The sequence below is a fragment of the Indicator indicator genome, chromosome 10 (genome assembly GCF_027791375.1).
Source record: "Indicator indicator isolate 239-I01 chromosome 10, UM_Iind_1.1, whole genome shotgun sequence".
NCBI classification, from domain to species: Eukaryota; Metazoa; Chordata; class Aves; order Piciformes; family Indicatoridae; genus Indicator; species Indicator indicator.
In genome coordinates this window covers 8,657,189-8,672,732 of record NC_072019.1, presented here as the reverse complement: position 1 = coordinate 8,672,732, position 15,544 = coordinate 8,657,189, and positions in this window count along the sequence as shown.

Genomic DNA, 15,544 nt, shown 5'->3' with positions numbered 1-15,544 from the left:
ATGGCTGCAAAAAGTCCAAGTTTTTTCTCAATGTCTAATGTAAAGTTACTTCTGTTGGCTTAGTTCAAGGTACTATGCTACTACTTTCATCTGAATATTGTAGTGAAAGGCTAAACACTTAAATTTTGTTTGAGGTCTTATTCTATGTGCCAGAAACATAACTGTAGAATTTCAATTTTCTAGATCTTACAGACACCACAGATCTTTACCAGAATATTATGATTTGTCTACTGGAGACCAAGTTTCCCCTCTACAAATTAAAATAATAGTTTTTTTTTTCTTATCGCATTGAGGTGGTTACTGAAGTCCTCCCTTAATGAATGAAATCTTGGCTCTGTCAGAGTCGATGTCCAAACTCACATTGACTCCAATATGACCAGCTTTTATCTAATACTTAGGAAGCCATTTTTGCTGCCCATTGTGAAATATGACAAAACCTAAGTGTTCTGCACATGCTGTAAAGTATAACCTTGTGCACTCACTTGGCATCTCTCTGTCTCACTTGGTTTTGCCCTTTTCCCACCCCACACACAGGTATTTATTACGTCTAGAATTTTCTTGATGATTTTCATCCCTTGTTTTAATATTGCAACCATATTTGCTGGCTTTCTGCCTGGTCTCTTGGACTCATCTGACAGTGTGTGCTTTCATTTGTTATTCAGCTATTTTACTGTCCTTTATGATTTTGTTTCATATCCCTTCCTATATTCGTTAAAACTTTGCCCTTGACCTCTCTCTTGCCCTGGCAAAACTCTAAACCAAAAACTTGGATTAATGTGGTTTGCATTTCTAGCTGTACTGTGCCTCAATTGAAAGTTTTTCTTTGCATTTGCAATATCTCTATCTACTCTGAAGCATAATAGAGCTTCAATTTGTATAATTTTTTTAACAGCAAGCTGTCAGTTCAAAGTCTTTTATAAGATGGGAAAAGGTGAAGCTATACCTGAATAGTTGGTGCAGATCGAAAAGTTTTCAGGCTAGATTTAAACTGAGATAGTTTAAGGGCATTCTACATAAGATCATGTTTCTTTCTTTGATCCTAGTGCTTCCTACTTACTTATTTTCTATTAAACATTATACTAAGTGATCTTTCCATTCTTTTGCACCTTTTCTTGTTGCTAATTGCTGGACATATTTGTAGGAAGTTTTTTGTTTTGTTTTGTTTTTTTAATAGGCTTTCGCACATACATTATTGAGACTTTTGTAATGAGTTCAAAGCTATTTTTAGGCATGGGCTAAAATGAAACTTCATCGGATGGTTGCCTGGATGCACAGGTTCAGCATCACATGTAAATCTCCAGGGCACCTTCATTCTCTGGCAGAAATTCAGCCACCATTCACTCTGAGGAATGTCAGTTCACCACAAAAGGTACCTCATTTCTTGAAAGTGATTTGCCTATAATAATGTCTGGAAAATTAGAAGAGACCTTTTTCTTCTTCTCATCTTTTCTTTTCTTTTCTTTTCTTTTCTTTTCTTTTCTTTTCTTTTCTTTTCTTTTCTTTTCTTTTCTTTTCTTTTCTTTTCTTTTCTTTTCTTTTCTTTTCTTTTCTTTTCTTTTCTTTTCTTTTCTTTTCTTTTCTTTTCTTTTCTTTTCTTTTCTTTTCTTTTCTTTTCTTTTCTTTTCTTTTCTTTTCTTTTTTCCTTAAACTGAGGTTATCACACATAACCAGGATTTGCAGTTCTGGCTTGAAGCTACAGTTTGATTTGTCTAATGTCATGATGAAAGGTATTATTAAAGCTTGACAAGGGCAGAGGGTTGTAGAAAACACTTTGATTCTGTAACCTGAAGACTTTCATAGACATGCTATGTCACTGTAGGACTTGTGATTATCTCTCTGTAATGTTATATTATTATACTGGAAATCTCAGTGACTAATTTCCCAGAGTATTACATCATTCCATAATAAGGAATCCTCCTTATTGTCATTCCTATATCAGGATTATGCAGGAAGACTAATGATACTCAGGGATTAGTCATTACCATAACTATCGATCGAGGTCTGGGAGAGGAAAAGTAAGAAAACGTCCACCATGTATCACTTTAGTGAAGTTCACAAGATAACTCATTACCCAGAAAAAAGTGCAAATTAAAAAAAAAATATTAACAGATGGTCACAGACCCAAGTTATTATTTCTTTTTGAAAACATAAACCTACCATATCCCAGCCACTAGTTTCCTTTTGATAAGATACTCCAGTGGACTTCTGGTGACAATGACCAATATACACATAGACTGAAGAACACATAAATCAGTGGTAGCTGTTACCTACCTCATCCTGTCTTTAGGAATTGCATGCCAGTCTTCTAACCTGAAGATGGTTATCATAGTAATTGTGAAATTGACACTAAAAGATATTTAAACTAAAGAACAAAGATATCTATTATGCTGTTCCAGGAATTGTGATTCTTTTAGAGGAAGCATGGTGCATTTCCCCAATGCTTATTCAGAGATATCTGCTTGTCCCTGATTTGTATTCAAAGGAAGAAGTTTACCTGCTACTTTAGTGCAAAGTTCTGAGGAATAAAATGGAAAATATTTGCTTTAATTAGAAAATTACTTTAAACCCTTACTGTTTGGTTCCATTTGTCTGTGACTGAACAGCTACTGCAATTATACCTCACTTCGCTTTTGCATACCTGGCAATGAATGAAAAGCCTTACTAGATTCTATTTCTCTTAAAATCATTCCTGAAAAGTTTTATGATTACTTGTCTCCTCTTCTCAATATATCATTAGAGGACAGAATAGAGGACAGAAACACTGTTGAGAGTAAATATAGTGAGAGACGCTTGTTGAATCACTGACCTTCCCGTTAGTACATTGATGAACATACATTTCAAAGAGATCTGTAAGTTACATTTTCATTCACTTTCTCTTTAGTCTGTCTCACTGTAGTATACTGCGTGTCAAGCTATTTTACATGGACTACTTAATGGATTTGACTCTGTTTCCAACCTAAAGCTGCCTCTTCTGGCATAACATTTACAGTTCTTTCCAATCAAGTAGTATTGATTTCAGTTTTTTTTAACTGCTGTAGCTGTACAATTCTCTTCTCTGATGAGCAGGGTCTGATTCTCTCTTTAAAGAGGCTGGCTCATTCCACTCTTCATCAAAGAAACTGTTCTCAGCTCTTCTTTTCCTCCTGATAGAGTTGGCTTACACTCCTCTGCCTACTGCCAGCGCTATTGGCCTACTTTGCTATGCTCTGGTGGAGCTATCCTACCCTACTTGGCTGTAGTTGGCCTATTCTACTCAACTCAGATTAAGCTTTGTAACTCTGCCCTTGTTTGTTTTTTTTTTTTTTTTGCTCTAATATGACCATTCTCCTGTAATCCTCAATGCTTCTCTGTAATCAGTCTACTTGCCATTTGTAGAAAGCTATCTTGATAATCAGATTCCCTCAATATGGAATTAAATCCAGGTATTTGTTAAAGAAGAGTAAGACTCATATCTGCTTTTTCCTAGAACATTTTTGATAGGAAGGCTATACTGTGTATCTGTCGTATGTTCTGCAAGAAATATATATATATACTTCCATGGAAATGTAAAATCATCTGTGTAAAAGTATATCAGTACAAAGCTGTGAACATTCCTTATACATGTCTTGGGAGCCAGACAGAAATGGATCCATGTAAATTCTATTTAAGGGCTTATTATTACAGAAGGACATGTTACAGAGGCATAAAGGGATCCCATTGGTGTTATTAAAAACTACCTGACCAAATCCTTCATAGAGTGTATAAATAGCAGTGCACCTGCTCTGAAGGCTGTACAGAAAACTTTCCAAAATGTATATAGATTTAGGTTAATAGCAAGTCTAATCCCACAAGTTACTACTTATCTGGCCCCTGTTTTGTATTAAATATGAAGGAATATAAAGTGTCCTTTTGTATGTTGCTTTTGGCATGTCCTATGCTCAACTGTTCTACAATTTATTATGTTTCTGTAATGATTGCTTAAAATGTGGCAGCTTTTTTTTCTTCCTTTACAGTAATTACAATAATAATAATTGAGAGATACTCAAGAATTAAACAAGTGAGAAAGTGCAATAAATTAACGAAACTCCTTTTGAAAATTTTGGCCCATGTTAATCTCTCTTTGTCTATGCATTCATGCCTTCCTGTTTCTTAATTCACCTATTCAGCATTAGTAAAATGTATACATTCATTACTGTGAATGTTTATTTTGACTGAAGCATCATCAGTTTTAACCAACATCAGAGCATGATAAAAAACATTTGACTTCATAAATCTTTTACTTCTGAATGACTGATGAAAAGAGAAAGGATCTATAAAGCCATGAATATCTTCAAAGTAAGCAATACAAAAAGTTCTATATAAAATAATTGACAATTTTGAGATCAGTGAAAAAAATTATATCTCTGTCTCCTTTATGAAGTATTTTCTGTGAAATACAGAATGGTTTAGGCTATAAAAGATGTGCTTACCAGCACAAGATTCAATTGACAGCTTTAAACAAGATATTTACAGATGAAAAGAGAAGCCAGTGTTATAGATAAACAACTGAGAAATTGCATTTATTTGTATTTTTATTCTCTTGCTTATTCCCTCTTAAAACAGTTATAACATTATACACACTTAATTGCTTCTGCTGGAAATGAAAATATTTAGTTCAACACCTTTTCTCAATGGACTTGTGAGACTGTTTAGAATCTGTGTATACGATGTGTTGCACATCTTAAAACCATAAAGACCATGTTGGGGACTCCAAGGAATAATAAAATATTAATCTGATGTCAAAAATTAAGTGCCTTAAAGAAAGAAGCTGTTGTTTATCCCATGAGTGGCTCTTCAGACATTGATGTCTGGTTTTAAATGTGTCTATTCTTAGCCAAACTAACTATGTGTAATGAGACCTAAGTAACTGTTTGACTTCAATGAAGCACCTCACGTATTGAAAGGCACCAATTTTCTCTCTGTAAAGTCCTCAGTATGAGAAAGAACACTTCTTCTTTCTGTACTCTTCTAATTTTGGTAATACTGTAAAAAAGGCCTGTTTCATCCCTATGCAGAAAAAAAAGAGTCTCTTACATTAAGAAACACATGGAAAGAAGCACACAAGTGTGCATCTTAAACTGTCTTGCAGTTAGCAAAAAGTATTGACTATGATTTCTAATAACAATTAAAAGTGGTCACAAAACATTGTAGTAATTCATTTCTTTCAGTATTACATTAAAAAAAAAAAAGGAAAAAATTACTTCCAGAGCTATTTTTGTAGTGGTTACAGGCAGCCAATGGCAACTTCTTATTTTGTCCTTTGATTAATAACATTCAGAGTAAATCAGAGAAAATTTAAACTCTGTGAAGGAAATTTTTTGGAAGTTTTTTTTTGTATACCCAAAGTTCCTTACCATACCTACCTACTTCCTCCTTCTGTTGACATAATCTTCAAAGCAAAGCAAAATGCTGACTGCATCTTAAGGAAGCATCAGATAATCTAAAGATTTTGAGCAACTAATGTGAAAGCATTGGCAAAATGGCAGAAGGTTGGAGAAGAGCCAGGAATGCAGAAACTGTGGCAGCACAGAGGTGAGCAGGAAAGGGTCTACTTCCCACCCCAGAGAGGTACAAAAGCAGGAGTCACCAAACTTAACCCAAGACTGTAAATCTTTCGAAATATTCTAGACAAATCATTCTTCTTATCCCTTGAAGTTAATGATCAGAAGAACAAAATGAAACTGTGACCTGTGAAAAAAATGATTGCACAAACCCCAGGACTCTTCCAAGGACAGAACAGCTGGATGTCTTTTTTGCTGACTCATGTCGTTGGTATGTTGTCTTAGCAGACTTCATCATTCTCACAATTAATATTACAATTATTTTTAGACAGACATTTGACCTCTGCATGCGGATGTGCTTCACAGTTGGTTATGCATACATACCAACAGAAATGAGGAGAAAAGTAAACAGACTTGGATGTTTTGTTTAGCTTTTATGTTTTGGACCACTTTGTTGCTGTGCATCTGGTGTCTGCTTTGTTGGATAATTACAGCAGGTCTCATCCAGTTTAGAAAATCAGGTTTATTTTCTTTTTCAGGAAAGAGATGACAAGTGCTATTTTATTATTTCCAAGCATTTTCAGCATTAAGCAATCCTATCACATATCACTTTGGGGAAGGAAGGTTACAGATTTGAGTTAGTACCTCTGAAATTTTGTCCATTCACAGGTAGATGTGACTGCCAGCAGCAGAGAGAGAGAAGAGTGGATCTCAATTAAGGTTGTACAGCATCAATGGTGTTGGGCTCAAGGGAGGCATTCAGCAGTCTATCTGCTACGCAAAACCACCTTTACCTGACAGCTTTTCAAAACAGCTATGCTTGGCACCATTTCTTTGGGCTCAATATGTCCTGGATAATTTATTTGGTTTATATTTTCAGTTGTGTACTAATTAACTCTTTGTCTTTTTGGAGTTCTGATTTCCTGTCTAATGCATTTAATATTACACCGTTACAGTCCAAGGGGGGGAAGTTTCCTTGCCATTTACCTGGGTTGAATTCAGAACAATTCAGATGGCATCGGTGGATTTGTACTGCATTTAAAGAGCAGAGTTTGTTCCCCTTATTGGAATTAATAAACAGCTATAATCATATCCATTAAAAAAAATAAGGTGCAAACAGATTTTACCATCCTTTCTCACCATTTATGTTTTACTTGCTCAAGGACACTTAGCAGAGGACAGAACAAAGCTTTTCAAAGATTCTCACTCAAGACAGTAAAGTCAACAGGGAGACAGAACCTACATGTTGAATTGAGATCCTATTAAAATTGCTCAGAGGGCAGTGACTTTCAAGATTTTAATTTTTAAATCTTAATCTGGAGCAGTGGGATTGGTTGCATGCGGTTTGTTCTAAGAGAAGGGTCACTGTGAAGGAAACTATAGCTAAGGCTTACATTCTTTCACAGCCCCCATACTTACTGAATCAGTAGTTAGTATTTTCAGGAGTTTACAGTTTAAGGATGTGGGAAAACCCTGTCACTTCTAGAAGCTAGTATTTAAAAGAAATTTATAGCAAGTTGAACAGAGCAGCATGCAGGACACTAAAAAGTAAGCTGAGAAAGATACAAGCTGCCTGTGCATTCCAAACATAAACAGATACCTGTTAAACTTCTACTTTTATTCAAGTTGTATATTTCTCCTATATTTTGTTTTCCCTTTCATTTAGAATGATGGATATAGAACCTTTTTTTTTTTTTTTTTTTTTTTTTTTTTAGGATAGATACCATTTAAACTAAGATACAGCCTTTGCTTTGTTTTTTTGTACTGACATATTTCATCTAAACAGTCATAGTGCAAAGTATGCAAAGTTGAGAAATGCTGAAAGCTTTGAAATGTTTTAGGATCTTTAAATAGTGGCTACCTGGGTTTTGTAAGCAAAGGGCATTTGATTCTGTTCTTTATTTAGACTAATCTGGTTAATTTGATTTGCATTCCTTTTATTATCCACAACACACTGTATAAAATACTTTAAACAAAGTATGAACTGTAAATGCATTCTATCAAGCTCATTATTTCCAGGAGACTTCTATTTTTTATTAGATCACATAGGAAACATAAGATGTGTGACTAACGTGTATATCAGACCATACAACAAGGTATTTCATTGAGATACATGCTAGAGTCCTCTCTGCTTAATGTTACATTGAAGTTTCCTGGACCATTTTGTCTTGTAAACCCATTTTTTAGAGAGATAAGAAATTAAACCTGAGTGTTCTTAAATTCGCTTACAAAACAGTTATTTTGATTTTGATTTTAAAAATCTGTTGTTATAAATGGAACATTTTGAAACAAAACCTGTTTCAACCAGACAGAACTGTTATTGTCAGAAATGTATTCCACAGACTATTCTTGGAAAGCAAATTGTAGCAAAATTAGAGTTGACCTTGTACTGTTTTGACAAAGCTGGGTATTCCAGAGGAATATGAGTCAGGACAAATTTCCCTGAGCAGGGAATAATAATTAATAATTATTGGAAGTTATAATAATTAATGGAATTTTTTGGAGTTCCTATCAAAGAAGCATATGGACTGCTGAGAAAGTCAGAAAAAGAGCTGAAGTATATGCATTCCATCATTCAATGTGTGGAAAAAAGAGTCTAATGCTGCTTGTTTGCTGACAAACTCATTTCTTGGGTTTTGAGAAAGTCAAAGTCTATGGCAGGACTAAATTGATATGCTTGGCTGCAGAGTGATGAGCTTTGAATGACACAGCATGAGTCTGAATGGTGTTCCTGTGTACAGCAGAGGAAATATTGTTGAAATTTCCCTTCTCATAGAGAATGGAGAGGAATGAGAGGATGCTTGAAGAGAATACACAGACAAAGCATATGTTACACATTTAGAGAAAAAACTGTTACTGCACAGCAGAAAAGAACAATTAGGGCATGGGTGGTTTTTTTTAAATTTTTTTAATTCAGAATTCACTCGTGGGGTGAAATCATATTGTGGCAGCCAAAGCACTAGAATGGAGGTCAGGCCTGTCACTGTTGCTGATTGCTTGGTATCCCCAGCTGCACGAGAGACCATAGGCAGAAGCTTCTCACTGACCCAGCAGTCTGGCTTAGAAGCAAAAACATTTCCCAGAAATTTACAGTCTGGCACTTCCTATTTGTGTGTGCCAACCTGCTCAATGTCCAAGCTCTCTGCAAGCTTCTTTTCACTTTGGGATTCACAGTAAGCATATTGGAAAAAAAAAGGAAAAATTCTTATTGATCTGAGGGACCTTTCAGACAGACCTTCTGTGAATGCAAACATGCCATACACCAAGTTAGAGATGTTAATGTGAGTTTGACATACAGTCAGTTTGTTACAGAATTGTAGATAAACAATTTAAAGTGTGGAGCAGTAACTACTCAGTGAGTGAGATGAAATGGGGACATCTAAGGCACAGCAACATATTTTCGTAACTTGTTTATATGAAAGCAAACAAATTGCTATGAGTTTTAGCAATTACCATCAATTTAGTAGCAATTATTAGCAATTTCTTCCCATATTGGATGGTGGGATTCAATTTATTTTATTTATTTACTTGTTCTTTGTTTTTATTTTATACCTGTGAGGTAATTAGCAGAGACACAGATGACAGAAAATGAAAATGCCCATTGACCTTAACAGCTTTTAAAAGTAGCAGTGAGCAGTGGCTCATCCTCCAAAGGGAAGATCTGGACACATCAGAAAGGACAAGGAATGAGCTGGATGATTTAGGGGCATTTTAGTGTCCTACAAAGACAAATCCATCTGACTGTGATGCCCAAGTTATTTTGTTTTTGCCCTTTTTAAAGGAAAAAAAATAAGAATTAACTTTACCAAATCCAGATATCAAGGGGAAAAAAAATGGTGAAGCTCCAGTTATCAAAGGTTTTCAGTATCCCCGAGGGTGTGTGCATAACAGGGAGTCTGCCCTGTGTAACAGACACCTCGATCACTCTTGAACTTCTACCATCCTAAAGCAAACACAAGCCTAAGCCAGAGCCATGTGTATACATAAAGTCTAAACAGATTAGCTTACTCAGAGACAGTGAACCAAGGAAAAAAACAAACAAACAGAAATTAGGATAAAGGAGATCAATACACAGCAACGCAAGGGGAAAAGTTAACATCTAAATCTCAGACTGCTGACAACTAGCAGATTCACTGCTCTTTCAGATGAGAAAGAGCTGGTTCAGCACCTGGAATGAGAACATAGGCAAGAATGGCATTTACACTTTTGTGGCTCACAGAGCCATCCTATGAGACTGGATTATTGCATACTGATGGAAACAAACAGAAACTAAGCTCTGGGATTGCTCTGTGCTGCTAACTACTTTTCAAAGAAAATGTAGACTATGAAGACTGCAAATAAAACAAGTCCCACATCACAGTGACAAACACAGTATACAAACACTAAACTTAGAGGCACAATAAGATAGTCCTGATTAACCACACCAGACTCCTGCTAGCATGTTTTGGAAGGGAATTTTCTGAAGAATAATAGAGACAATCAAACACAACAGACATTACTTTATGCATACTCCTTGGGCCTTATATATATATATATATATATATATATAATATATATATATATATATATATATATAATTACTAGTATTGCAGCTGTCTCCCTCTGTAGTCCTGATAGAATTGTTTTAAAATTTTAGTTTTCCAGCCAGATACCGAGCATATCTGAGATCCCTTATTATGACTTGGTTATCTGTGCCTGATTGACATGGTAGCCATGGCATCTTTGCTGCGATGAGGAACTCAACTTAGAAAAAAAAAAGGAAGTGCTTCTAATTTACAACTGTACAGATTCACACGACATGATAATACACGGGTGGTACATGATGAAACCTGACAGGATGTTGAGCTTATTGCACAAGTGCAGACAGCTGAAAAGGCAAGAAATAATACAGTTGTTGCTGGAGTGTTTCACCTTAACACCATATAAACAAAAGCTCGGTCTAGCTCTTCAGCTGCATAATCCCAGAGTATTAGCACTAAATGTGAAAACTATAAACCTCCAGCTTTGCTGGGTACATAAAGCCTATGACTGTGCAGCAGTCAGTTTTAGTCAAGAAATTATTTTAGTGTTTGAAATCAGGACATACACATATAGAATAAATACTTACATAATGCTTTATGGGGTTTTTTTTGTGCCTTAACATTGCTTTTTATTTCTATAATACTCAATTTCAACTAAAACGGCAATGAATTTTAGTGGTAGAGAAAAGGTACAGAATAGACATTGAAACTACATGAGAAATGGCTTAACTGTAAGTGCTCTACTTGCTTTTCCCCACAGACATTCTATTATAGAAGAAATATTAAATCTGCAACAGTTCTTAAAAAAAGAAAACCCCAAACGTTTCTCAAAGTATATGATCTTAAAGAGTAACTTATCTTTGAAGAATTGCATTTTCATTCTGGCAATGCTTACTTCAATCTCACCACTTATAAGAATAATTTATTTTTCAGTAATACCCAGTCATGTGCTTCTCTGATATCGAGTCTACAGTCTGGCACAAGAATGAGACAGAGATGGTCTCTAATATAATGTCAGTGTGCAAGTCACAGCTACTTATTCTTAATATTAATCGGCTTACATTATTTTTGTACAGGCATGAAGATATTTTCCACACTTTTTCATAATAAGAAGGACATTCGTGGCTGACTTCAGGCTTTGAATTAAGGTATAAATGTAATGAGAGATGCTTAAAAAATAGTTTTGTATCACTCAGTTTTTTTTACTTCAACAATTATCAAGTAGAGATAGATCAATATACAATGGGTAACTATGTTTGTCACAGTTTACCCCAACCTAAAGGATTCTTTTTCAGTCTTAGACATATCCCTCACTTTTCATATTTTTGTACATAGTTCTTTATAACTAATTAGGGCAACAAAAGCTTACAGTCTCTTAGATATTATTCACTGTCAGCCTTTTCTTCTGAATAAACTGATCCCTTGAAAACTGACTTACATAGCACACAGTGTGAGAAATGGAGGAGAAGCAATCACTGTCCAAAGAGAGGTGGAAAGAGAGACTGAATGAGAAATAGATAGATATAAATCACACATGCCAGATGCTGAAGTAAAGCCTGTTTATCCCTAATAAGTTGGTAAAGTTGTGGAGGAGAGTTTATCTGTGTGAATATAGGATTTCTGTAGTATTACCAAGGTCAGTGATAATGGATGGTGATCAGCTCAGTAAATGCTGGTTGTGCAAGTTAAAGTTGCCTAGGGACTGCTTTAACCTATGCACTCGATTTTTTTCCCAAGCCTACAAAACATTTCAGAAATGAAAACACACGTAACATGCCTATGAGGGCCATGTGTTCTTTGTTTCCTACTTTCCTAAGTAAGCCCTTGTTTCCCTCTGTTTTATATTTTCTTTATGCCCTGGGTTCTTGAAGATGGATGTCTAATTGTAGTTTGAATGACAGATTGGGGTAGTGCCTTTCATTCATGTCGTATGAGGCTCCTGGATCCGCAGGGTGCAAGCAGAGGGAGAATAGAGTGCTTAGCTTTTAATGGATGGTTAAGAAGTAATGAAAGGAGAATCAGCTTATCTCGGGGTGCCCTGTGGGCTACATTGTTTTCAAATAGCTTTTAGTTGGGACTTCTCTTTCTAAGGTTATATATTGTTCAAGTGATCACCTCGAGAAACAACTGTTTCAGATGCAACTCTTCGATACTACAACCATAGCCACAAGTCTAAATTGTGTTAAAAACAGTTGGCATTGTGTTGATAATGCCAGGACACACTACTGAGCTCAGTTTATGGCAAAACTCGTTATATTCCTTCTTTCAGCAAAGAAAATGGTTCAAGTCTGATCCACTAATGCACTGCATGTGTCTGGCTTCCGGATAAGCAAGCTAAGATTACAGCAGATGTGGAGATTTACAGTGTACCTCAGGATTTGCAGTCCACCCTGGAGAGGTTATCCACTGCTCCTTTAAGGACATCGACTGTCCAAGACTTTTTAGATTTCCAGAGTTGATAAGAGCTGCATAAAATGGTTTCTCTTTCTTTCTCAAAGTATCTCTTTGGTTATATTTATGCAACACCCACACATGAAATTGTTTTCCTGGAAAGTTATCCTTGCCAATCTGAAATTAAACTGAATACTAACTTGAACTTAAAAACATTAAAAATATGATGTCCTGACTTAAAAGGGTGATGGTTCCCATAAATGGAAACTTTCACAAAAGAGTCAGAGTTTTGAAACAGACACAGAACTTTATTATAGTCAATGGAAAGTCTACCATAAAAACTAGGGAGCATTTTCCCATGGTTTCTGGGAAAGAGATTACTGTTACCCTTGACCCATTAAGTGGGCAGGATGGTCACCTTCTGGACATTATAAACATTTAAAACTCATGGGAAATTTCTAAGCAAATTCCTTGGAGTTTTCAAAGAGCAAAGGGAGATAGGGTGCTCATGTTACACTTGCTCCTCACTTCCTTTGGGAAGTGAGAGAGCTGGGGTGCAGACATGTTTGGCTTTCCAGAGGTGGGATAGGTGTGAATGTGTGTTGTTTTACCTGTAAGAGTTTGTCTGCACCTGTAATTCTGGATATAAATGTTTACAGGAGCTAGTTTTCTCCTGAACAGGTGGAATTGCCAAACCAGGAAGGAAAAAATTAGTCAGAAAAAAAAAAAATCAAAATGCTTATTCAAGAAAAAATTGAACAAATATGAAATTGTTATTTTTATATCTTCCCTTTTCACTCTTTTAGTATATCAATTCTTATCTTGCTTATTTTCTTGTCCAGATTAAATGTTGACTTCTAGAGTAATTCGCTGCCCAGAGAACTCAATAAAAAAAAATGATCTACAGCTAAAACCAAGAGAGAAGCTGTCATTCTAGTACCATCTCTTACAATAACCACCCTGCTTAAATTTGAAAAGCTAAAAATAGGGACATTAAAGTTACTGTTTTGGAAGATGTTATTAACCTTGTTTACCTAGACTATAATGGTGCAAATTCCAACAGAATGAATAGAAGGAAGCTATGGATTTTGGTTAAGTCCCAAACATATTTGATTGTAATATTTAGGTAAGCACCCGAGCTCTTTTTAACTGCTGTACTTCCATGGCTTACCCAAATGAGCTGACATTTTATGCAAAATATTTTTTGATAACTGACTTACCTGTTAACCTCAGTCAGCATTTCCTTGTCACTAGTTTAATAATACCTAGTTTTCTGTGTCTTGGCAAATATTGCAGGTAGCTTGTGTGAGCAACTGGAAGTGTGTTTATACACGAGCACAAACAGATACATGTACATCTACACCCCAGCTTTTCAGATGCCTCCTCCCTCCCTTGAAGCTTTACAAGAAAGCACGTGTTTTTTTTAATGACATTTCATTAAAGATATGCCTCCTTGGAAACTGATCAAGAATAAATCCATTATTCTGCTTAGCAGTAAAAGGAGTACAGCAGGCACACTGTGCTACAGCTAAAGAGCATCACAATCTGCTTTACTACAGCTGTGAGTAGTAGTCAAAGGCACTTTCCAGGATAAAATCATTGGCATTCCTTCCTTTCCTTCTGATTTTTTTTTCCTTATCTCTATCATTTCAAAGTTTTTGCTCCATGTTCCTTTTCCAAGTGGACAAAAGTGGAGCAATGGGAAATATAATTAGGTTATTAGCAAGACAGTCTTCAATTGAACTAGTTTTCTTGGTTTTGCTTGGAAACTTGTTTTCCTAGAGTCTGATACTGCAGTTAAGGAGAAGGAGATCTCATTAAAAATAAGGTTTGGGTGACTCTCATTTGTTAGGAAGAAGACAGCAAAACAACTGACCTTCAGTATCTATTGAGGTCAGTAGATAAACGTCACTATTGCTTTTGAAAACTCTGATCCGTTTTACTGCTCAAATAAGCTTGACTGGGGCTCCAGTTTTTAGAATACATTTCCCATGATTAAGACTAATAGAAGGCTGTCAGCAGAGGGTTTTTAAAGATGTATTTTAGGCAGCATAATAACAGTACACTCAGATGTCCCTTATGTTAGCATTTCTGAACAGGTATGAGAGTTCCATTTCAATTATTTATTCCTCTCAAAATCTAGCCTTTCCTTTTATTAAATATTAAAACATAAGAAATTTTTGAAAGACACTGTTTTGCATTGATAATGGTGGCTCTCTGAATTACTTGTAACTAACTTACTAATTGAAAGCTGAGTTTGAAAAAAGTGAGTTAAGCATCTTCTGGGAATGGGATTGTAACTGTTTTTCAAGGTTACTTTCTCTTCATTAAAAACTTTGTTAAATAATAATGAAAAGGAAACCATCTCATTAAGGAAAGAATAAGATCACTCGTCAGTTTTACTGCTCTTCTCATCTAACTTTGTATTGGTGAGAGTGTAGCAATGCCTTGCATTTCTTAAGACTTCTTTGCCCCATATTCACTGTAAACAGAGAGGAGCGATAATTATATTTCATTTGATCCATATCAAAGCTACTGATCCATGTATCGATTTACATAAAGTAGAGCACATAAAACATTTTTGCTTTTCACTCTTACTTCACCACCTTCTAACGAAAGTTTCCCTTTGCAGACTTCATTTGAATATAAAAATCTCCCGTTGAAATTTGCGATGTTAAACAAACCATACCAGTCATTCAACTTTTTAATTAAGGATTCAGTGTTCCATCCCTTTTCAGACATTAAAATTCAGGTGCAGTCATTAATCTTTCTAAATGAATTCACCTGTGGCTAATACTGATGTATTTTCTATGAGGCTTGTCATGGACTGCATACTGCATGCATAACCACTCTACAGTTAATTACACAAGGGATTATCATTAGTGTCATAAAGATAAAGCCTTGCTAGAAGCATTACAGACATTTTTCGAGCAATGACTTATTTCATTTTTGTTAACAGCTACCTAAGTATTTAAGAACAATAAGTTTGTTTATAGCGTGGAAGTGTGAATGGCAAAGTTCAGAGAACTCTCCAAATCAGAAATCATGCCAAGAGCTGTTGACCACTTCTTTCTTTTATTCCCTCTATCAGTTTCACATCTACTTCACTAAGTG